This window comes from Sciurus carolinensis, chromosome 14 (genome assembly GCF_902686445.1).
Source record: "Sciurus carolinensis chromosome 14, mSciCar1.2, whole genome shotgun sequence".
Taxonomy (NCBI): Eukaryota; Metazoa; Chordata; class Mammalia; order Rodentia; family Sciuridae; genus Sciurus; species Sciurus carolinensis.
Window position 1 is genome coordinate 72,876,086 of NC_062226.1, and position 25,046 is coordinate 72,901,131.

The following is a 25,046-nucleotide window of genomic DNA, read 5'->3' on the forward strand; positions in this document are numbered from 1 at the left end:
TCGACACGCTTAGCTAATTGCACGGAGTGGACGGGACCCTCGTTAAACCTAAGGTGCCAATGAGGAAATTGAGTTGTTGAACGCTCCCATCTGGATCCTTTCTTGTTTGCAGTAGGAACACAAGGATTGTGGCACAAGTATCTCTTTCAAAATTTGCACCAAGTTTGTGCAAGTACAACTTCTTGGGAAACTCGAAGTTTATACATTTGTAGGGAATGTGTGAATGACTAAATGATGTTAGCCTCAGTGCCTCACCAACGTAATGGGAATTTCTGTTTTTCCTAAGATTGTTTCGAAGGGCAAATTGTTCGATTTATGTAAAAATGGTAGCTTTGGTCTTTATAAAGTTTTTTACTTAAGCAGGACTTCTGTAAACTGGTAGAAAATTCAGACTGTTTCCCTAGCCCGAGGAATTGGGTTGTATATAACTACTAATTTACTGTGGTTCTCTGTCCCTGCACCTTTAGCCCTATGGAGAGGACATAACTGACGGCTAAAGGGCATATTGGAAGCCAGCATTACATCAGATAAACTTGATACATAAACTGGAGTTCAAATTTATTAGATTTGAGACCTGAGTTATTTCATATTTAATTTCTCTGAGCTTTAATTTTGTTTCAGTGAGAAAACTGAATTATTCGATACTGAACTAAATTATCATAATGGGTGTTCAATAAGTAATTAGTAACTCAGCATTGAGAGAGAAAGGAAAGTCATCTGTTTATTGTAACCTGTGTTCTTATTTTGTTTTGTTTCCTCTTTGTTTCTTCATTCACTGTACAAATATTTAATGAGCATCTTTTATGTGCAAGGCCCTATGCTCATGGGTGTGCAGTGTTTAAAAGTGTTGACTGTCTTTATGGAACTTAGAGTTCTCTGCATAATATGGACAATAATGAAGACGAGATATGTAATTCCAAATTGTGATACATGCTGGTGAAGTGTAAGACAGTTCAATAAGAGGTCCTCCGAGGACCTCTCCTTTCTCCCACTTAAATTGAGCAAATTTTCAGAAACAAAACCATAAGCAATATTTGGAAAGATTTTTCCAAGACACTGCCAATCTTTAATAGGTTACACCAGAATAAAAAACTGCACTATACCAAACAGATATCTACAATCTTGTCATAAAGATTTTGATTTTGATTTTCCTTTCCTCATTACAATTGTGAAGAAGTCTCATTTGTCAGTGGGTTGAACCACCAGACTATGTTATTGGAAGTTCTAACAAAAATAGCAAGAAATATTTTACTAAGAAAGAATTATCTAGTGGAGAAATAATAGGGCTGGGGAGATAGCTCAGTCTGTAGAGTGCTTGCCTTGCATGCAGGAGGCCCTGGGTTCAATCCCCAGCACCGCAAAAAAAAAAAAAAAAAAAAAAAAAAAAGAAGAAGAAATAATAAATAATATACATAGCTAGCTCAAAAATCTGTCTAAAGCTAAGATTTTCTAGAAGCATCTGACTCGTGTCTTAGGATCGGTAACTAATGTGTGATAATTTCCTTTAAAGTGCTGTAGTCAGAACTGACTAGTTGTACCTCAAAATTTGCTAGAGTTTGTGCGTGATAGTTCTTTTTTTTCCCCCTCCTCTGCCAAGTGATTTGTCAGGACTTCGTTGAAATTAGAAGTTGGATAAAAATAGATGTTTTATTGGGAAGTATATCTAGATAAAGCACCAGGGCTGTTGTTGTGGCTCAATAGTAGAGTGCTCACCTAGCATGTGTGAAGAACTGGATTTGATCCTCAGCACCATATAAAAATAAATAAAATAAAATAAATGTGTTCACTGAATATACATATACATATATGTATACACACGTATACATTTAAGTATACTTTTACACGTGTACATTTACATGTATACATTTACATGCATTACATTTACATTATACATTTTCCTGTATACATTTACATGTATACACACATGTATACATTTAACAGTTAAGTGGCATTAGCATTTTGTAACCTCCTATCACTGGAGTGACTTTAAAAAGGCTCTGCCTCTGTGGTAATTGGTCAGCAATGTCCTCAAACCATTTACAGGGATTGGGAGGGGTGAAGATGAAGATATTTTAAAATTTGGTACTGAAATGTCAGTTCAGTAAAGTTAAGCCTTGTTTCCTGTACTGGACAGATAATGATGTATAGTGAATTTCGAACTAAGAGTCACATTTTAGCTCCAGGTCTATGATTTATTTTGTTTTGTTATGTCAGGCAATTTGCCTGTAGCTTTTAATCTAATACTGGGTTAATTCAGTCTCTTGTCTTTCTTTCCTCACTGTGAGGATCATTGCAAAAATTTTTAAGAAATAGGGATATGAATCTGAACTAAGCATATGATAATTAATTTTGATCTGTAGTTGCTCAAATCCTAAAAAAAAATTAATTAGAAAAGAACTTCAGAATTGTTGAAGAATAATGAAACAATAGAAAAGTATATAAAACATGAAAGTGAAAAATTGCTGTTCCCAGCCCTACTTCTGTTGAGGTTTAATCACTGTTAAGTTTGTTGTGTATGTTTCTAGATATCTGTGTACAGATTGTGTGTATATAATAAAATACATTTTCGTTCTCATTTAGTATTAGAACATAGAGATTGTTCCTTGTTTTTAGTGGATGAATAATACTGTGTAGTAAATTACTTAGCTACTTTTCTGTTAATATATATTTGAGTTCAATTTTTCACTGTGCCTTTTAAAAGGCTGCAGTAAAATTTTTGTATTCATGCATTTATCCCACATCTAGTATCTGGTACCAGCCACACTGTACTTGATGCTGAGGGTATAGGGTTACAGTCACTACCTTAATTGAAACCTATAGTTTGGTGGGATGAGTTACAGACATTAATCAAATAATCTTTCAAGTATGCTAATGCCAATAGCAGTATTAATTATGAAAGAAAAGTCTAGGGAGCCTAAGAATATCTGGCAGGATTAAATTTGAAGTGTTAACGATGGTTCTGCTGAGATTGGAAGGATAAATAATATTTAACTGAATGAAATGGAAGAGCATCTATCATCCTCTGGAGACTGCTGATTGTTTTATATGTATAGTTATCATTTTTTTTAACTACTATTTCCCAAAATGTATTTTTTAGAGTCCCATGGACATATGATTTTCGTAATAGGGCAGGAGTAAATATCATGATCAGATTACTTTGGAAATGGTGTATACTAGATTTCATTCTGGGGGCAGGCATAGAGTGTATTGGCATAAAGAACTGAGATGTTATGCAGTTTAAAAAAAAAATTATTAAGCCAAAACTTGCTTGGCTATGAATTCTAGTTTACAGAATTCTCGTTGAATTAACTTATTGTGGAGCACATTCATTTTGGAAACTGATCCTTACCTTGCTATGAAGATAGAAAATGAAAGTCTGACTATACTCTAGCTTTGGAAATATATTAATAATAGCCAATATTTATGTACTTTAGTGTTATGCACTAAGCTAACTTGATACACAAGATCTAATCTTCAAAATAACCCTAAGGTAGATGCAGTAATTATCCCATTTCACATACTGGGAAATTAGCGCTTAGGGGAGTGAATGATACACCCAAAGTTACATAAATAATCATGTAGCTATCCATTGATGAGGTGGAGTCCACGTGAGGATACCTCAAGGGGCAAGGAATTGAAAAGCCCTTATGTATACCTGTCTTTTACTGTACTTTGTTTGCAGTAGAGGCCATGTGACTAGGGTCAGGAAAGAGATGTGTAAGCTTTATTGCTGCTCAGTCTGTTATGGTTTGTTCTCCAGAAATTCATGTGCTGAACACTTGGTCCTCAATATGGTAGTGTTGAGAGGTGGTAGAACTTTTAAGAGATGGTGGAAGGTGATTAGGTCATAAGGGAGGTGTTGATTTCAGAAAGAATTGATGTTGGTTTTGTGGAGGGAGTTTTCATGACAGTAGAGTTGTTTTAAACTAAGGCTACCCTATGTGGTTGGCCTCTTCTGCATGTGGCTGCTTCCCTTTTTGCCCCTCTGTTGTGTTGTAATGCAGCAAAGGGAATCATCATCAGAGGTGGATCAGATGGTGCCACCAGATCTTGTACTTTGAATCTCCAAAACTGTGAGCTAAATAGACCTCTTTTCTTTATAAAGTATCCAGACTGAGGTATTTTGTTATGGAAACAGAAAATGGACCGAACACTGCCTGTTTGAAACCTTCTAGGGAAAGAATCTCCACATCAAATGTGGTCCCTGGAGTGTCATGTCACAGATATGGGCAGGTTGAGGTGAGTCTCACCTAATAAGCCAGGCTTTATAGTTAAGACTCCTGCTCACTTAACATAAAAACAGATGCTAATTCAGTCTAATCCCTCATCTTCTGGTTTGCTTTAGGCAGAAAGCTTTCTTAAGTTTAAGGCAATATGATTACATTTATGCAACTGAACAGGAGTTAGGTTTACAAGTTCCTTTATTTGCAGTAGCCAAAATGGGGGAAACCCCCAAATATTCATTATCAGGAGGTATATAAGCAGGTTATAGTAGATGTGTACCTTGGAAAACTACAGTATATATATATATATATATATATATATATTTTGGAGGGTGGTACTGGGAATTGAACTTGGGGACGCACTACAACTGAGCTACACCCCTAGCCCTTTTTATTTTCTATTTTGAAATAGGCTCTCACTAAATTGCCCATACTGACCTCCTGCCTCAGCCTTCTGTACTCTGCTAATTAAAAAAATGAACTACTGATACATACAAACTAAATGAATATCAAAAACATTTTGTGGAGGGAAAGATACAAAAGAACATTCTGTATGATTCCATGAATGGAAATTGGAACTGTGGTTGCCTTGGGTGTAGGGGGATTGACTAGAAAAGGCACATGGAAACCCTTCCTGGGTAGTGGATGGGTGAAGATCACAAGAGTGAATACTTTTATCACACCTGACTGAATAGTACCTTTCAGGTCCACAAATGCCACCCAAGTAAATTTTACCTCAAAGAAAAATAGGTATTAGTTGGGCATGGTAGTGCATGCCTATAATCCTAGCAATTCAGAAGACTGAAGCAGGAGGATCCCAAGCTGGAGGCCAGCCTCAGAAAGTTAACTCCTTGGGAGCTTAGCAACACCCTGTCTCAAATAAAAATAAATAAATAAATAAATAAATAAATAAATAAATAAATAAATAAATAGAATTGAGGATGTGGCTCAGTGGTAAAGTGTCCCTGGGTTCAATCCTTCATACCCAAAATAGGTTTTTCAGCAAAAGAACTGATTGCCATGCAGATGTAGTGAAGTTCTGTTCTGTTTGATTTTTGTTTCAGGAAATTTGCAGGAACATTACTACCTAAATCAGTCCTTTTGAAAAAGAAAACTTTTATTCTTCAGGAATATAACAAAAACAAGTTAACAGTCTTAACAGGTATTGAATATCTTAGCCAATTACAAGTAACAATAATTCTACTAATTGTCTTTCAGCTTTTCCTATTTATAAACTTTTATTTACAAACTAATCATGATACTTGAGTCTGTCTCTCTGTAAAAATACAGATAATAATTACGGAGTTGATTTTGTGCATTAAGTTACTGAGCTTGGATTCTGATTTTTTTTAGTCTCATTCCAGGAGATAATTTTAATCCTAATTTAGTTGACTATGATACCTGATGGTGTAAAATGAATGAATACATACCTGTAATCACAGCATCTTGGGAGGCTGAACCAGGAGAATCGCAAGTTCAAGGCCAGCCTCAGCAATTCATCCAGGCCCTAAGCAATTTAATGAAACCCTTTCTCAAAATTAACAGGGGGAAGGGAGCTGGGGATATAACAGAGTAGTAAAGCAACCTTGGGTTAAATCTCCAGTACCAATAAATAAATAAATAAAATGAATAAAACTTCGCTGTATTAAAATATCTGTATTATCTACAGTGATGCAGCTACATCAATGTTCATAGCTGCTCAATTCACAATAGCCAAATTGTGGAACCAACCTAGATGCCCCTCAGTTGATGAATGGATAAAGAAACTGTGGTATATATATACAATGGAATATTACTCAGCCATAAAGAATAATAAAATTATGGCATTTGCAGGCAAATGGATGAAATTGGAGAATATCATGCTAAGTGAGATAAGCCAATCTCAAAAAACCAAAGGACAAATGATCTCGCTGATAAGCGGATGATGATACATAAGGGGGGGTGGGAGGAAGGCAAGAATGGAGGAAGGAGGGACTGTATAGAAGGAAAAGAGGGACAGGAGGGATGGGGGGAAAGAAAAAATAACAGAATGAATAACACCATTACCCTATGTAAATGTATGATTACACAAATGGTATGCCTCTACTCATGTACAGAGAAACAAGTTGTACCCCATTTGTTTACAATAAAAAAATAATAAAGTGAAAAAAAAAACAGAAAACAAAAAAACCTTTGTATTATTGGGAAGGTTCTTTTTAATCCAGGTACTTTGGAATTGGATATTAACAGGATCTTTGTCCTATCTCCACCAGCCCAGGAATGTTAAGCTGTAGGGAACTTCCCAGATTGGTTCAAGTAATCCTTGGTGTGAGTAATTTTAGTGTGAGTGATAAAGTTCTAGTCCTGGGAATAAGTGTTACTTCTCAACCAATGGGTGTCAGCAATTAGGGGCTTAAACCAGTGGGTTGCCATTGAGCAAGGCAGTTGAGCAGATGTAGAAACCACATTAGTTTTGAGATGACTATATCAGGTAATCTAAAGATCGATCATTCTAGTGATCTCTAGATCACTAGATATCACTAGATCTTTTGCTATTAGTTGAGATTATGTTATCTCCTGCTTCATTGATTTGTTTGTAGATTCAACATACCTTTTCAACTGACCAAGTGACTTAATTTATGGCATGCAAGACATTGTGATATACAAAATAAATATATACCTAATAAAAGTCACAGTGCTCATAGAACTATTTGCTTTTCCCTTGTAGTCTTTTCATTATTTTAAGTATTGCATTCTATACTATTCTTTACCTTTTATTTTCTTCCCTTTCACACAAAATGATTCCTGGAGATTTCCATATACTTTCATTCCCAACTTGCTTCTGCTTAAAGCCAATAAAACAATTTTGCACGTTTCTTAATGTTGACACCTGCTACAATATGATTGTTTTTCTGCATTAATTAGATATTTTAGACATTTCCTTTTATATATAATCAATGGCAACTGAAATTAATTTGTCTTGACTTGATCTCTTGGGTTAGGTAATGGTACTATGTTCACTATTGAATTATGACATTTTATAATTGTCGTCAACTCTTATTTCTATATAAAGTTAAATACTACATTACTAGAAACAAATAATTCTCAGTATTCTCCATCCAGGCATATTAGTTCACTTAAGAGAGGGGAACTTATAATTTTATATGAATTACCCAAAATGAATCTTTTCCTTTCAGAAAACACTATACAGAGAGTGGTACAATTGAACAAAAACTGGCCTGGGAGTTATTGTGACATTTGTTATTTTAAGCCGTAGGGCTCTTTCCACACCTGCAGAAGTGTTCTTGTGAGGTCACAGGCAGGTGTGCTGAGAATCCTGCTTGTCCTCAGGACATCTCTGCTGCTGGCTTACTTCATCCTCAGTGGTCAACTCTTTTTTTTTTTTTTTTTTTTTTTTTAAACCAATGACTTTTGTGAAATGAAGAAATGAGAAGGGAATAAAGGAATAACTAACATTCTTTTTTTTGGGGGGGTGCTGGGGTTCGAACTCAGGACCTTGTGCTTACAAAGCAAGCACTCTACTGACTGAGCTATCTCCCCAGCCCCAATAACTAACATTCTTAAGATTTCTTTCTCAGCTTTTCATTATCACTCTGGGCCAAATAGCATTTAAATGTATTGAATGATACACATCTGATATGTGAAGGCACTGTACATAAAGGTATTTCTCATGAAGATCCTTTAGCTGCTAACATAAGCAGAAAGGGACTTTGTTGGAAAGATCCTAGACTAGTCTTACGAAGCTTATATAGGGTGTTTATTTCTTTGGCTATTCCTTGAGTTCCTGTACTGGAGATTGGACTCAGGGGCACTTTACCACTGAGCTACACCCCTAGCAATTTTTTTTTGGGGGGGGGTATGGAGGGTAAGACAGTATCCTGCTAAATTGCCCAGGCTGATCCTCCTATCTTAGCTTCCCAAGTCATTGCAGTAAAGATATGCACCACTATGCCTCACGTGGCTGATTTTTTAGTGTCTAATATTTCCTAGTCAGCCATCATTGCTGGGAAATCTTACCTCATTTGGATAGTACATCTCCTAATCTGATGCAATCTTCCAACCTTACAGCACCACCCCCCTTATGCTTCCATTTTGCCTTCATGAATTTATAGTTTATTGTCATTAAATAAAGACATAATACTTAAAATTTGTCACTTGCCATACCTGATTCTTCTGGGAGCACTGTTTCCCTATAGACCTCTTACATGATATTTTTTTGCCCACATCTTCACCTCCCAGGTAGAACTCTTATTTGTTGTGTTAGTTCATTTTTTCTCACTCAGAAACTCTTAGCTCTTCTGAAATACATACCATCAGACTAGTGTCCCCTCCAGCCCTGTACTAACCTTCTCATTACACCTTCTCATTAGTGGCTGGCTCACCGCCTTTTCACATTTCCTGTCATCATACTTAGTAATTGCTACATACACTTGGATAATCCATCCAACATCTGACCTCTCAGCTGTTAGACATCCTCCCACCTCAGAAGTCTGCTCCCATGAGCAAACTCTAACCTTATCACTGCTGGTAACTGTTATACTTCAAAACTTAACAACAGAGAAGTATCACCATCTACTGATCTGGTTTGCTTATCCCTCAAATATAAATTGGCATGTATGTATGTGTATGTGTGTGCATGTATAAATATTTAAACCCCATTAGGTGCTCCTGTCCATTTATATTTCTACTTTCCACAGTACTTCATTCATGTTCTTATTTCTAACTCAGAGTCTGGTTCCATCAATATGACTGTTCTTGACAGAATTCTAACCCTACTTAATCTAGCTTTCTATTATTCTACCACCACACCTACCAAACTACCAACATCTTTACCAATATATTCTACCTTCCTATTACAATAGATGAAATGCCAGTCCCTCCTTAAGACCAGTCCCTTCTCTTGTACCTGGAGTTCATTCTCTCTTGCCTGTCTAAAAATGTAAAGGTGCAAAGCTCCTTAGCTGTCATGTACTCTTACCTAATCAATCTTTCCATCTTTAGTGGGTTTTTATAATTTCTTTAAAAATTTTCCTTAGAATCTTTTTTTCCTAGTTACCACCCTATTTTTTTCTTCCCTTCATAGAAAAGTTCCTGATTTTTCCACTTCTTTCCTGCCTGCCCCATTTATTTTTCATCTCTGTTCCTATTGTTTTTGTACCCATCGTTTCACTAAAATCACTCATGATGAGGTCATTGATCTCTGTGATATAAGATTTTTGGTTAAAAATACTCAATCCTTTTTGCTCAGTGGTTAGAGTGCTTGCCTAGCATGTGTGAGAGACCCTGGGTTCCATCTACAGTAACCCAAACTAAACAAAACAAAAATCAGTCATTTTGGGTGAGAAAAATGTGTCAATGTAGATTCATCAATAGTCATTCAGTCCTTGACTTACCATACCATCTTTGTGCTTGTAACTCCCGGATTTCAAACTCCAGGTCAAACTTTCTCTTGAGCTGTAGAGTTGTTATGTTTAGTTACCTACTTGACCTCTGTTCTTGGACTTCTAAAAGGGATTTCCAGCGTAAGAGGACATAGAACTCCCCCTTTTTTTTTTTTCCTCCTCCATGTTCCCTAACTCTGTAAATTACCCTACCATTTACCCAGTTCCTTAAACCAAAAGTATCATCCTAGATTTTTGGCCTTTCTCACATTCCATGTTTCAGTTCATCAGCACAACTAAACTGTTGTATTACTTGAATTTTTATAGCCTTATTACTTTCTGATGTTATATTGTTTGTTTTATTTATATCTCACCTTCAGATATTAAAAATGAAGGCAAGGATATCTTTTTTATCCTCAATACCTAGGGGTTGGTACACACAGGTATTCAGTAAGTAGGTGACTGAATAAATTAAATAAATGTAACTGTGTTAAAAGCTTTTTTTTTTTTTTTTTTTTTTCCCCCCTCAGTGCTGCGGATTGAACCCAGGGCATGTGAGTTTAAGTTGTTGATCAAGAAGTTGAATGGGTTTAGTTTAATCTGAAACAAAGTGAAATGAAAAAGGATCAGGTAAAATTATTTTACAGGACAATCTTAGAAGCAGGACTTTTCTTCATTTATCTTTGAGGGAATAGTTCTTGAGACATTGGAGGTACCTCAGAAATGTTCCATTGAGTGACTAAAGGTCTCTACAAGGAAGAAAGGAAGGCAAGAATAGGCTGAGTCTGTAAAGCCGCCCCCCCCCCCACAGTGATTATTCCAAAACAAGATTACAAATAGACACGCCTTTTGGCAGAATGAATATATTACATAATTGGACAAAAGGCATAAGAAGGATGCCTATGTCATTGGCTCTGTAGGGAAATTTTAGTAGTTGATTGAGACCTTTTTACCAAAAAGGGTAATTGGGTGGCTTCATATTAGGCTATGAGTGAAAATTCGAATATTATCAATTTAGGCCATCATTCTTGTAAATAGATACTTAGCTGCTTTTGTTTTGACTTCGGTCAGTTTACTGTGAAGAATAAAGATGTTTTCAAGTATTTGCATCAGAGAAAAAAAAACCTGGTTAAGATTTCAGAGATGAATTTTTTATTTTTTGGCCCAAAGTATCAAGTTCTCCTTCAAGACCATATCTATTAAAGGCAACTTGGTTTGGCAGAAAGATACTGATCTTGGAGTCAAAAGATGTAGGTCAATTTCTGTGCTATTTACTGGCTGTGTGATCTTGGACAAATTTCTTAACTTCTCAGAATCTTATTGGGTTTTAACTGTGCCCATATGGCACCTGAAATATAGTGTAGAGCATTTTGTAAATGTGGTTCAGTTCATTCCTTTATCTTGCTAAGATTTTCATCATGTTCACATGCTACTGCCTCAGTGATGCCTTTCCTGGTTGATCCTCGCTGGAATGTATCTCCACTTCCCTGACATTTGTTGGCCTTACCACACATAGGATGCATGCCATCTTAGTTATGAGTGTACATGTCTTGGCTTCTCTTCCTCATACACATACTGTCTTCTAAAGACAGGGACTCAAAACATTTCTGAACTACTCATAGTGTATAATATGTACCCTGCAGTAACAATCCTATGAGGTAGCATGAAAGTATGGAAATTGAGTAGTTCTTATTGACATGGTATAATCAATTACTGATCTGTGTTAGGCCACTGTTATGTACCAACACTGACAAAGATGGGTTTGATATGAATTCTTCATTCAGGAATCTAATTTTAGTAGTTAATTTTAAAAGTGGAAAAAGGTAAATATGAAGCATTTTCACTTAATAAACTTTTTTATTGAAATTAACTTAAAAAGACATAAAAAAGTATGTAGATTGTAATACAATCCAGCATATTCTCACAAATGAATGTAGTCATGTAACTACCACCTAGATCCAGAGGATGCCATCAACTTCTCTTGGTCAATATCCTCTCTCTTTCTCAAATACAGCCGTTCTATTGACAAATATAAAGTATTTTAAAATGAACTTTTTAAGTCATAGCTTTTGGAGAACAAAGGAAAGGGACATACAGGTACCTGGATGGCCAGCCTCTTTTCAGAAGTAATGTTAGTGGATGTGGAAAAAGCATCCTGATGGATCATCTTCTTAGTTCATATGTACAGTACAATCTCAGATAATCCTCCTTTGGACTGAAAGAAATCAGTGTGATTTGATTTTTCAACAGTGATTAATTTGGTCCCTGTAGGATTTTGGGCTTCTAAAAATATCAGGTGTAAACTTGGACTTTCCCATAGCTTTGGAGCTGATTATCTCAATTGCCCTCTTAATTCTCTTTATCTGCTTTTTCATAAGGTTGAATGACATTTTTAGAATTTAATGAAGGACATTTCTTTGATAGCAAGTTTATTTCTAGTTAGAACAATTGGATTTAGCTTGTAAAGTTAATGTAATTATTCAAATTGTTCTTTTGCAACTAAGTTGATCGCTTTTGTTTTTGTTTTGGCAGAGTCATTAACAAGGAAGTATTTCTTCTCGTAGGTGATGGAGCTATGTATGTGTAACAATTTTCAAGTGATGATCCTTTAGTAGTAGAATTAACTTTGCATTACTCAAACTCAGTTTTGAAAGTCATTTGATATTGTTAGGACAGTCACAACATCATAGATATGAAACATTAATCTGAGCCTGGGGATTATTTTACATACTTTGTTGTTCTGTGAAGAATTACATATTATTAAATGCTCAGCCCTTTCCTACCAGGTGTCTGACTTGTTTGTTTTTAAATGACTCATGTCACTGAAGTCATCAATTTGAATAATGTATTTGCTGTCATGCTCTATACTTGTGTATGTTGAATGTTCATTGGACCATCATTAGCCTTTATCACAAGACATTATGTAACATGGTATCATGTTTCTTGTAAGCTTCAGTGACGTAATAGTGCTAGATGTAGTCTTCAATAGAGTTAGAATGGTCACGTGGGATAAGTTGTCATCTATTATCTATATAAAAGAATATTATGACTGGGGGCAGTGGCACATGCCTGTAATCCCAGTGGCTTGGGAGGCTGAGGCAGGAGGATCTAGTTCAAAGCCAACCTCAGTAACTTAGCATGGCCCTAAGCTTAACTCAGCAAGACACTGTCTCTAAATAAAATATAAAAAGGACTAGGAGTGTTGCTCAGTGGTTAAGCATCCCTGGGTTCAATCCATAGTGTCAAAATGAGTATATGTGTGTGTGTGTGTGTGTGGGTGTGTGAGTGTGTGTATATATTATGGTTACTTTTACATATATAATGTTTGCACTTATGTTTATTAAAGTTAGACTAACTTATTAAAGTTAGTAGACTAACTCCCTTGTGTACTGTATGGCTTGGGGAGAAATGAGAGGAGGAAGTAGAAGTCTGGAAAACTGAACACGTATCTGAGGGGACTGTTTTAACTTGGTAACTTCTGACTAAAATCATTTTTTTTCATAGGAAATGAACAAGCTGTTTATATATCTGAATGTAGAGACCCTTTACAATACATGTGTGCATTAAGCAGATAAAATAAGAATAAACTATCCTGTCTTCGTAATAAAATTTAAGGAAATTTAAGATATAAAGTAGGTAGTAATAGACTGGTGCAAATCAAGGAAGGTGAGGAAGAAATGATTAAAAGTAAAGAAAAATATTTTCTCAAAGATGAAGGAAATCTTAGACCCTCAGAATGGTTCTGTCAAGTGCTTTACAGGAATATTGTAGAAAAAGATATTACTTAGACATGACATTGTGATGTTTTGAACTCTAATGATAGAAATTCCTACCAGCTTCCAGGAAAAAAAAAAAAAGTTACCCATTAGGCAGCCATAACACTACAAGCATCAGATTTCTTATTTGCTACTTGTAAAAAATAGGACAAGGTCTACAAAGTGCTATAATGAGAGTATTTTTAATCTAGAATTCTTTATAGAACTAAGGTTTGCCTTTTTTTTTTTTTTTTTCAGAACTAAAAAACCATTTGGACTAAATTTTTTCAAAAAAAAAAGTTCTACTAGCCAGGCACAGTGTGTGACACACTCCTGTAATCCCAGTGACTCAGGGGGCTAATACAGGAGGATCACAAGTTTAAGACCAGCCTCAGCAATTTAGCGAGGCCCTGTCTCAAAATAAAAATTAAAAAGCTGGGGATGTAACTTAATGGTAGAGTGTCCCTATTTCAGTGTATACTTAGGAATGTTCTCCAGACTATAAGAAGACTTGTGTTGCCTGTGTACAGTAGCACACACCTATAGTCCCGGTGATTCAGGAGGCTGAGGTAGGAGGATTGCAAGTTCAAGGCAAGCCTGGGCAACTTAGGGAGGCCCTGTCTCAAAATAAAAGGATTGAAAATGTAGTTCAATGGCAAAGTGAGTTCAATCCCTAGTACAAAAAAGAAAAAGGAAAGGGAAAAAAAAAAAAAAAGACATAGAAAGAAGGCATAGAAAGAAGAAGTAATGGTAAACCATGAACCTAGTGGGTCTGAATTAACTTTAAATAAAGATTGATAATATGGCAGTGAAATATAATGCTGTTATTAAGTTGAATCATAAAAATAGAAGAGGTAAATCTTTTAGAAGTATAATATCTAGACCCGTAGCTCCAGATTTCAACCAAGCCTAGGAGTTAAAATAAAAACAGGCTCAAGATTTTGCCTGGCTTGGGGTTATAGAGATGCCACAAAGAAGAAAAATCATTGTTGCCATCAAGCGTCTAAAGTCTGACTGCCTTTTGTTGCTTGTTATCTGTGCTAGGCATTGTGGAGATGAGAATAACTGTTTGTAGCTTTCGTGGTGTTGAAAGTCTATCAGGGACCATAAGATCACTGTACCGAAGCAACAGTGAGCAAACTAGTAATTTTACTAAGAGCATCTTATAATACAAGTTTTTTTTATTGAGAATAGCTGAATTAAGGGTTTGAAATGAGTTTTCAATTAGTAAAAATTTGAACCACAATATTGTTCAGAAACCCTAGCATTTAAAATGTGAGATTTCTCTTTTCTGATTGAATCACCTCGTTCTCTATCCTTTATCAAGTCGCGTGCGTGTCAAGAAAGGCTGTAAAACAGTGACCTGAGAGACTTATCCACATTATCTTTCCTGCTTCTGCTTGTGGTTGAAGCTATTTATAATTTCGTAGAGGTACAAGGAAGGTTTGAAGGAAGAGGAGTTGCCATTGTAAATTATCGTACGTCACTGTAGACTTTGATCTGAAATCTTTTGAGGACATAAACTCTATTTAAGATTAACAATAGCCACTGAAAGTGTAAAATGCCTTTTCTATCTGTCACATGTTATAAATTTGTTATAAGTAATAGAGCTATTAGTCACATTGGATTGGGGTTGAATGAAATTTGATAAAAATTTTTGAATTTGGAGTCTATTAATTAGCTTGGGTCTATAGTGACTCCCATGCAGTCCATATCCTTCTGAAAGCCCAGTTTAAGAAGCCAACCAGTTAATCTCTCTCTTTAAATACCATTTTAACTCTAAGACTATTGCTTACTCTTCAGATTTATTTCATGCCCATTACTTTAGTCTTTCTAACTAGATTTTAAATAACATGAGGAAGGAACTATGCATCATAAATCTTCTGAATCTCTGAAATGCCTGGTGTACAGCTACCCTTATTCCTTTTAATTATTTCTGTAGGCAGTAGAGAGATGGTCATGATACATGCTGTGCTTAATTCTAATCTATGATATATTTATAGTTTGGTAAAACTATAAGGAGCCTTAAACTTGGAGTTAGAGCAACACCAGGAGTAGACTCTCTCAACTGCTAGTGTGGCTACTGAGTCACACTTCATGTAACCTTGGGTGAGTTACATCAATGTGCTCTAAGTTAGAATAACAACAAATACAATACCACTTTCTTCCTCCATAGAGGGATGATTTGAGAAAACACAGAGGAGGATTATATGACAAATTCAGATCTTAGAAAAACTATAGAAATATGAGGTAGGACTATGTTTTGTTACAGGTGATTTGCATTCTTCACTCATTATATTTTAATTTTATATTCTTGTCATCAAAAATATCTTAATGCTATTTCTCTTTTTAACAACAAGAAAATGATCTGAACTGAAAGTTAGGTAAGCCCTATGTGAAAACTGAGCTTTAAACTAAATGAATCATGGTACAAACCTAAATTTTTCCTCATGTGACTTGACTCCTGACTCTATTATCAGTATTAATAGATTATTTTTATGATGTGTTAATATGACCAGAGCAGAGCAATGATCTTCAAAGAAGTTTACTAGCTTCAAGATGGTAATTGTCTTCTTACATCTGCCCCAAGTAAATGACTTAAAGTATGGATTTATTTTAAAAGATAAAATTATTTGGTTTGTGGATATTACTAATTAGTAAGCTTGAAAGAATTAAATCCACAAATTCCTAAATATGGTATTAGGAGGAAAGAAATATATATATTTTTTTCATTTAGTACATGTTAAACAGTGGTCATTGAGTAGTTTGTCACTTGTAAGATCACTAACTTAGGGCATACCATACTGGTTGGACAAGATCTCAAATTGTGACTAACTTCTAATGAGTGGTTATAAAAACATGTGTGTTGCCTTGTCTCATTACACCACTGCTGCTTGAATAGGGCTTTTTGCATTCCAGTTGAATTGTACATAGGGTGGCTTGTATTGCTTAACAATTAGGTACCCTTTATTGTTTAGATAGGTGATGATAGAAAACTAAATCCTCCTCTTGGAACACTGCTTAACAAAGGTAATGGTTTCTTTCTAAATGAGGTTTTCTAACGTTGGAACTTTGCTTTGTGTTCTTTAAACAAATAATGTACTGTGTACCATAAAGCAGTTCATATTCCAGTGTTAGAGTAAGTCAACATTATACAAATTGAAATGTATACTCTGTGAAATTGTGTGGGGGATTTATTTTTGTTTTTTAACATTTAGAAGACCTTGAAGGGTATAGAGGAAACACTTTCTACTTGTAACCTAATCGTATACTAAAAAGCATCTTTTTACAGGTGCTGCCTGTGCTGCTCCTGATTAATTTTGTGACCTCAAGCAAATCTCTTAATTCTCTGAGCCTCAGGTTTCTCATCTGCAAAATGAGGATAATTATGCCTACTCTTAGCCACAGGAATGTTGTAAAAACAGCAGGGAGAATTTTTATAAAGGATTAGACCATGTGGTTTATAGATTTATGGTAGCAGTCTTTTGTGTACAAATTATTTAGCTTGCTATTATTTTTATGATAAAAACCAAAAGACCTGTTTTATAGTTAACTATGTAAAGAGCTCTTCCCTAATACACCTGACCAAAGTACAGCTATGTCTATGCACGTGAAATCATTGGAAGACTTGTGTAGGCAAAAGACCAGAAACATCAAACCAGGCAGGAATTTAAGTATTTAAGAGATAAGGGCAGCAGAAGATCCCTTGAGAAGATAGAAACACACGTGCATATGTATAGTTTTGATGTCCATTGTTGGAAAATAATATATCAGAAATTCTCTTACTTGTCTTCTCCAAAATATTTGTTACTCACCTGTTAAGATGTTCTATCTTCTGTATGTGATAAGGGTATATGAACAGTGGAAGCAGAAACAAAGACTGAGAATAACTGATCTAGAAATTATCCACATTTCCTAGTGTGTGCCCTAATTTTAGATTCCCTAACTAATTAAGTTTTGGTCTGACATTTGATCTTATTACAGGATTAAGAAATAGAAAAGAATGACGAAGGAGTAGTTTTCCAGCCATTAGTGTACTTTGATTGGACTAAATTCCAGAAATAGGGATAAATTCTATTTTTTCTGATCATGAGGAAGTCAGAGATAATAGATGTTTTCTACATAGTGCTATGCCAGTGTCAAACAGTGTCTGCATTAAGGAACTTTATAAAACAAATTGAAAAACCTGGGGAAAATTACCTTCGGGACTGATGTCCTTTGATAAAATGTTAGAAAAACTTCTTAAATAATTTCTTAAATAGTACCTCTTCTGGACTACTGATATATGCCTCTAGCATAGCTTTTCCAGTCAATCCTGAGTTTATTCTGGGGACTAAGATATTTGAAACATTCCTCAAGTATACAGGCAGTCTAGTCTTTTGTAAACACTATATGTTTCAAAGATTTCTGTTAAGTCACTTATTTGGTACTCAAGATACATCTTGCCAAAGAATCAGTGCTCTCAATAGTGAAACTAAAAATCAGCTAGAAAATTTGTCTCTAGAAGAAAAGTTATGTGAAATAGTGGGGCAGAATATGGAATTTGGAGTCATGGGTGTTGTCTTGAATAATAATTGGTAGACATGTAGTTTAGGCAGATTATATAATCTGTCTGGATTTCTTTGTGTGTAAAGTAAAAATAATACTTTATCCATCAAGGTAGTTGTGAGAAAATTATATAATTAACTGAGAAAATTGATTTTAAAGGGTAATCAATGACAAGTATAGTTTGGTAATAGCTGACAAATACTTAGAATTGTACAGAACACTTGCCAACTATTTATTTCCTTTTTTTTTTTTTTTTTACGTGCCAAGAAATGAACCCAGGGGCACTCTACCACTGAGCTACACATACACCCCAGCTGTTTTTATTTTTTATTTTGATACAGGGTCTCACTGAGTCGCCCAGGCTAGCCTTGAACTTGAGATTCTTCTGCCATAGCCTCCTTAGCTGCAATTACATGCAATCACCAGTACACCTAGCTATTATTATTTCTTATCTGTACTAACCTGTGCTGTTTCAATTGCAATAATAACTTTCTAAGGTAAAGTATATCACCTTATTAAGAGTTGCATTCCCAGTAGCAGAGGTGAGGTCAGGAACACAGTTTAGCAATGTCAACTTGTTTCATCTGCTTAGAAGAGGAGTTCTTAAATTTTGGTGTTCTTAAGAATCATCTGAAAGCTTGTTCAAAATGCAGAATCCCAGCTGCCAGAAATTCTTAATGAGTGTATCTTGGAGTTGAGTCCAGGAATGACATTCTTAGCAAGCCTTGAAGGTGATTCTGATGAACATGGTCCTCAAACCACACATGAAAGTACTCAGGTAATTGCCTTCCCCCATATAGTTCTGCCACTCTACACGAGTAGCTTTCCAAGGATCAGACTTGTTCAGTTTGTGCTTCTAAGTTTACTTTGGGAAGATGGGGATGAGGGAGGGAGATGGGTTGTTATATAAACTCACCTCGTTTAAACTCTTGCCATTAATTGTGCCTGTTCAAGAGCATTCTCCATCCCTTAACTGCAGATTAAGTGTGATATGTGTCACAGAAACTCCTAAATGACAAAATCAAAATATCAGGGAGTAGGCTTGGAAATCCAATTTTTAATATACTCTAGAGTTGGGATTTTAGAACTGACTTAAAAATCACTCTCCCAGACTCTTCCCAGTCTTGACTTTGCCCCAACGCTATATTAGTCATTTTCATCTTTATTATCTCCCATCTTTCTGTCCCCCCTGCCACAGCCAACTGTACTGTTTAAGGATATAATTTCTAGATTATTTCAGTAACTTCCTAAGTGGTCTCCATACTTTCTTTTATCTTTAATTGCTGTTCAGGATATTATTCAGTCATATCCCTTCCCTAAAGAGGCCAAATTCTTTAGCTTGGCAAACAGGTTCTCTCATAATTTAGCTTATTCTTCCTGTTGTTCTCATACCCTTTTATCCAGCCCTTCTAACTGCTTGCAGTTTTCCAAATGGACTTTATGCCTTCTCATGTTCCCATGAGGGCTTCCCTGTGCACTGGCACTGGATTTACTAGGAATAGGATGATGCCGAAGCATACTTTCTTTGTCTCTCTCATAGTAGTTTCCACACTGCTGTATTTATCTCAGTGGAAAAAAGTAAATCAACAGACATTGTCCCTGAAAGAACATTGCTTGTTTACTAGCTCAAGAACAAGGATCCTACCTGTCTTTTTTTTTTTTTTTTTTTTTTTGACCTGTATCCCACTATCGAATATATGCTTAGCCAGTAATAGGTATTCTGTACATCTTCTGAATTCAGTGCAAAGCTTGATGAGAAGTACTATAGGTAATTTTGGAGGATTGTTTGAAAAGCAAAACTAGAAAATGAATGAAGAATTTAACACACAAATATGGAGGAAGGACATGCATTGTGGGCAAAGCAGTTTAGTAAAAACTTAGGAAGAAAAAGAATGCAGATTTTTATACTACCAGATTTATTTACTTGGGAGTGCGATGCCTGAGAGGAAAAACAGGTCATAGGATCCAAATGGAAAGTAGATATCCAATTGTGTGATTATCTAAGAAATGCCTTAAGGAATTTGTGTTTTGACCAGAAGAGAAATATAGCTAGGTGTCTGTTAAAATGTATCTATAGAATAGAGAATTCTGGGAAGGTAGCTTAGTAGAAAGCACTGGGGATTGGTCTCACCACCTAAGCAACAATTTCACTGGCAAAATCTGTCTTATGTAAATGTTTGGTACTGTGGAGTCTATTGAAGAATTAAAGCCTCAGGGGAAAACTTGGATAATAAATTTTTGTCAATTTCAGCACTTAGCACAAAATTTATCCGTATCTGTTGTAAACCTTTTCTCCTTTGAATGAAGTGACTTCTAGGAGACTTAAAGACCCAACACCTCTTCCCCTGTCTTCATTTTTCTCTTTTCTCCTCCTTTGGGATTCAGGCAATGAAGACCAGGACATTCAAAGGCAAATGCATTTGTGGGGGAAATTAGAAAGTCAAGGATACACCCAAAGAAGATACAGCCTCCTTTATGAAAGATTTGAAAACTCTTTTAAGTTTATACCTCAGCCTACTTGTTGACACAGAGACAGCATATAATAATAATTTTAAATCAAACAAATAGCAAACCCTGGGGAAAGGGGAGAATCTGACCTCCAGAAAAACCACTGTGTAGTCAGCTTTGTTTGCTGTTTGTTCAAAGGACCTGGCAAGAACAATTAGAGGAGAAAAAGTTTATTTGGTGGGACTCATAATTTCATGTCTCAGTTCATACACAGCCAACTCCATTCCCAGGGCCAAAGGTAAGGCAGAACATCATGGTGGAAGAGTGTAGTGAAGGAAAGCAGCTGGGAGCGTGGCACCCAGAAGCAGAGAGGGAGAGATCCACTCTTCAGGGACACATTGTAAGGCACACCCCCAATGACCCACCTCCTCCAGCCATACCCTCCTTTCCTATACTTAGAACCCAAGGTAATCCCTATCAAAGGATTAAAGCACTGATTAGGTCAAGACTCTCATAACCCAAACGTTTCACCTCTAAGCTTTCCTGTATTGTCTCACACCTGAGCTTTTGGGGGACACCTGATAACTAATTCATAATAGCCACATTATTCAAATGTCCAGTTTTCAACAAAAAATTCACACGATACACAGAGAAAAAAGAAAGTATGACCCACTCGATGTAAAAAAAGTAAATCAACAGGCATTATCCCTGAAAGAGAACTGATGGTGGATCCATTAAACAAGGAATTTAAAGCAACTACCTGAGAGATGCTCAAAGTACTAGAGAAAAAGAAGAAAGTTAAGAAAATGATGTGAAAACATCAGTAAAGAGTTAGAAAATCTATAAAGAAACCAAAAAAATTCAGGAGCTGGCAAGTACAGTAACTGATATAAAAAATTTATTAGAGAAATTCAAAAGTAGCTTTGAGCAGGAATAAAACAGAATCAGCAAACTTGAAGATAGGACAGTAGCAATAATCAAGTATGAGGAACAGAAAGGGAAAAAAAAAAGTGAACAGAGTCTAAAGGACAAGTGGAACGACATATATGTTGTGGGGATTCCAGAAGGAAAGAGAGAAAATGGCAAAAAGAATATTTGAAAAAATAACGACTGAATATTTTCCAAATTTGATGAGACATGAATGTAAACATCCAGAAAACCCAGCAAACATGAAGGAAAATAAACCCAAGGACATGCACACTGAGAACATTATAATCAAACAGTTGAAAACCTTTAAAGCAGCAAGAGAGAAGTGACTCGTCACACAGGGATCCTTGATAACATTATCAGCAGATTTCTTATCAAACTCTGGAGGCCAGATAGCAGTGGGTTGATACAAAATTAAAAGAAAAAACTGTCAACCAAGTATCCCATATCTGGCAAAACTGTCCATCAAAAGTAAAGGATGAATTAAGATGTTCCCAGATAAAAAGGTGAGAAAGTTTGTTACCACTAGACCTGGTGTGCAAGAAATGCTAAAGGGAGTTCTGGAGGTTGAAATGAAGACACTCGGTGGTAACCCAAAGCTGTGTGAAGAAATAAAGATCTCGGGCTGGGGAGATAGCTCAGTCTTAATGAATCAATGAAGAAATCACAAGGAAAATTTGAAAATGCTTAGAAACAAATGAAAACAAAAACAATATACTAAAACTTATGGAATGCCACAGAACAACACTATGGAAGATGTTTATAGCTTTAAACAAATGCTTACATTAAAATATAAGAATGATCTCAAATTAGCAATGTAACTTTACAATTTAAGGAACTAGGAAAAGGAGAAACTATATACAGAGCCACTGAAGGAAGGAAATATATTAGAGCATAGATGAATGAGAACAGAAAAACAATAGATAAAATCAATGAAACTAAAAGGTTTTTTTGTTTGTTTGGTACCAGAAATTGAACACAGGGGTACTTAACCACTGAACCGCATCCCCAGCCCTTTTTGTTATTTTTAGTTTTCCAGACAGGGTCTAACTAAATTGCTTAGGGCCATACTAGGTTGTTGAGGCTGGCTTTGAACTTGCAATCCTCCCACCTCAGCTTCCCAAACTGCTGGGTTTACAGGTGTGTGACACTATCCATGTCTAAGAGTTGTTTTTTGAAAATATCAACGAAACTGTCAAACCTTTAGCTTGATAGACTAACAAAAAAACACTGTAATTACTAAAATCAGAAATGGAGTATGGAAATTAATACCCATTCTGCAGAAATAAAAAGGACTCTGAGGCAGTACTATGTTTATACAGAGAGTATTGTTCAACAGGAAAAAAAACATTTTGCCAAAGAAGACACAAATGAGCAACAAGCACACGAAAATGTGCCTAACATCACTGATCAATTGCAAATTAAAACTACAAGATAGGATTGCCCATTAGGATACCGATTATGAAAAAAACAAAACAACAAATGTTGATGAAACTGTGGAGAAATTGGAACCTTTGTGCTCTGTTGGTGGAAATAAAATGGCATAGCTACTGTGGAAAATGGCTTGGAGGTGCCTCAAAAAATTAGAATAGCATTATTCTGGGCATATACTCCAAAAACAAAAGAATTGAAAGCAGGTTGGTTTTTTGTTTGGTACTGGGAATTGAACCCAGAGATGCACTAACACTGAGGCACATCACCAACCTTTTTATTTTGAGACAGGATCTAAATTGCCTAGGTTGTTATTGAATGGTGGCTTATCCTGGTTTGACCTTCCAAGTAGTTGGGATTATAGGCACGGGACACCACACCCAGCTAAAGCAGAGCCTTGAAGAGATATTTATACATCAATGTTTGTAGCAGCATTATTCACAGTAGGAAAACAATAGGCAACCCAAGTGTCTATTGAGATATGAGTAGATAAGCAGATGTATTATATACATATAGGAAATTCTGATATATTTACTACATCTATGAGCAATGAGAACATTATGCTAAGTGAAATAAACTAGTAGTCACAAAAAGACAAATATGGTGTAATTCAACTTACATGAAGTACATGTAGTGCTTACATGAAGTAGTAAAATTGTAGAGACAAAGTAGAATAATCGTTGACAGGTCGAGGAAAAGGGAGAATGAGAATTACTGTTTGACTATAGAGTTTTCAATTTGTAAGATGAAAATCGTTCATCTGGTGGATGGTGGTGATGGTTGTGCAGCAGTATGAATGTATTTAATACTACTGAATTACATACTTAAATGGCTAAGATAATAAGTTATGTGGAAGAAATGATTTTGTCAATATGGGCATGTTGGTGAAAGGTGATGGAGAAGTAAAATGTGACAACTTGTTAACTTGAGCCGATGAAATTTAGGACAGAGAAGGAACAGAATGGATTTTCTAAGATTGTGATTGCCATTATTTAGTTTGTAATTTGGGGTGTCTCAAAGATTTCTGTGAGGAGGAAAATGGAGCTCTCTCATGCAGTCTGAGACATTGGGCTCGCTAGAGAAACAATAGTTAGAACTGGAGATGTAGTTTTGGATGTCAACTTCTTTGAGTTCATTGCTGAGGTTGGAGTTAAGCATTCAGCTGACCATGAGTAAATAGTGGGAAAAAAGGGAAGATGAGGAGGGCTGGGGAATCTAGCTTAGTTGATAGAGTGGGTGCCTTACATGCACTAAGGCCCTGGGTTCAATCCCCAGCACCACAAAAAATAAAAAATGTAAAAAAAGGAGGACCGAGCAGGCACCTGTGCTGAGAGAGGAGCGAGCTCGTAACTAAATGAGGAAGAAGTGTTAGCAAAGGATCATGAAAGGAGGAGGTGGGGTTGGAGGTGCTGCACTACATGTAAGGCGAGTCTTTGGACAAACTATTGCTAGATTAAACCGTTTGCAGTGAAATCTTAAGGAAGAAAATGCTTGTTCTCCACAGTGCTGACAATAAAACTGTTTCTATTTAGAGATAATTTTTGTGGGTTATTTACTGAAAATGTTCTATAATCAACAATGAAGGTAGTGCAAAGATAAGTGAAGGCACGTTATGTTAAAACAGTACTCATTTTTTAATTGTTGTAAGGCAAAATTTACCTGTTGTTGAGAGAGATTCCCTCTGGGTTCTGCATTGGTGATCCTTTCTTTAAAATATTTTTTGTACTCTGGAGTCTGAGGCAGGAGAATGGCATAGTTCAAGGTTAGCTTAGGCAACTTTTGAGACCCTCAAAATGTAGGAGATGGAATAGGAGCTTGCTCTATCCATGCCACACATCAATCTGGTATGGTACACCCCCTTTGGGAGAATAAAACTCAGCTAAAAGAAAGAAAGAAAAGTGAATTTTGGCGGTGGGGACTATACATGTATGGTTGTAACTCAGTGATGGAATGCTTGCCTGGCATGTGCAAGGCCCTAGGTTTGATCCTCAACACCAGAGGAAAAAAAAGTAGAGTGGGGTAAGATATGTTTTGGAAAAGAAAATTGCCTTATTGGGTTTTCTCTACTGCTAGAAAAAAGTACTGCCACATTGTTTTTGCCTATAGATAGGTATGGTTCTATTTAAGTGTTTGCATTAAGTTTGTCAGTGAAAAGCTAGATAGTTTCCTTGGCTTTTGTAACAAACCAGTAGATAGTCTGCACATAGACCCTCTCTGTATATTTGCAACTGACAATATCTGTACCGACCTATTGAGAGAATAGCCCTCTGTTTGGGATGATCAGAACTCATTTTAGATTCAGATGTCTTCGGATGAAAATGTGATTGTTTATT

General features: G+C 35.9%; 1 protein-coding gene across 2 annotated transcripts in view; it reads left to right on the forward strand.

Moving 5' to 3' along the window:
- The window catches only part of C14H9orf85 (chromosome 14 C9orf85 homolog), a 65,261-nt gene that overhangs the window by 1,386 nt on the left and 38,829 nt on the right, over positions 1 to 25,046 (forward strand). The gene's annotated exons all lie outside the window — the stretch shown is intronic.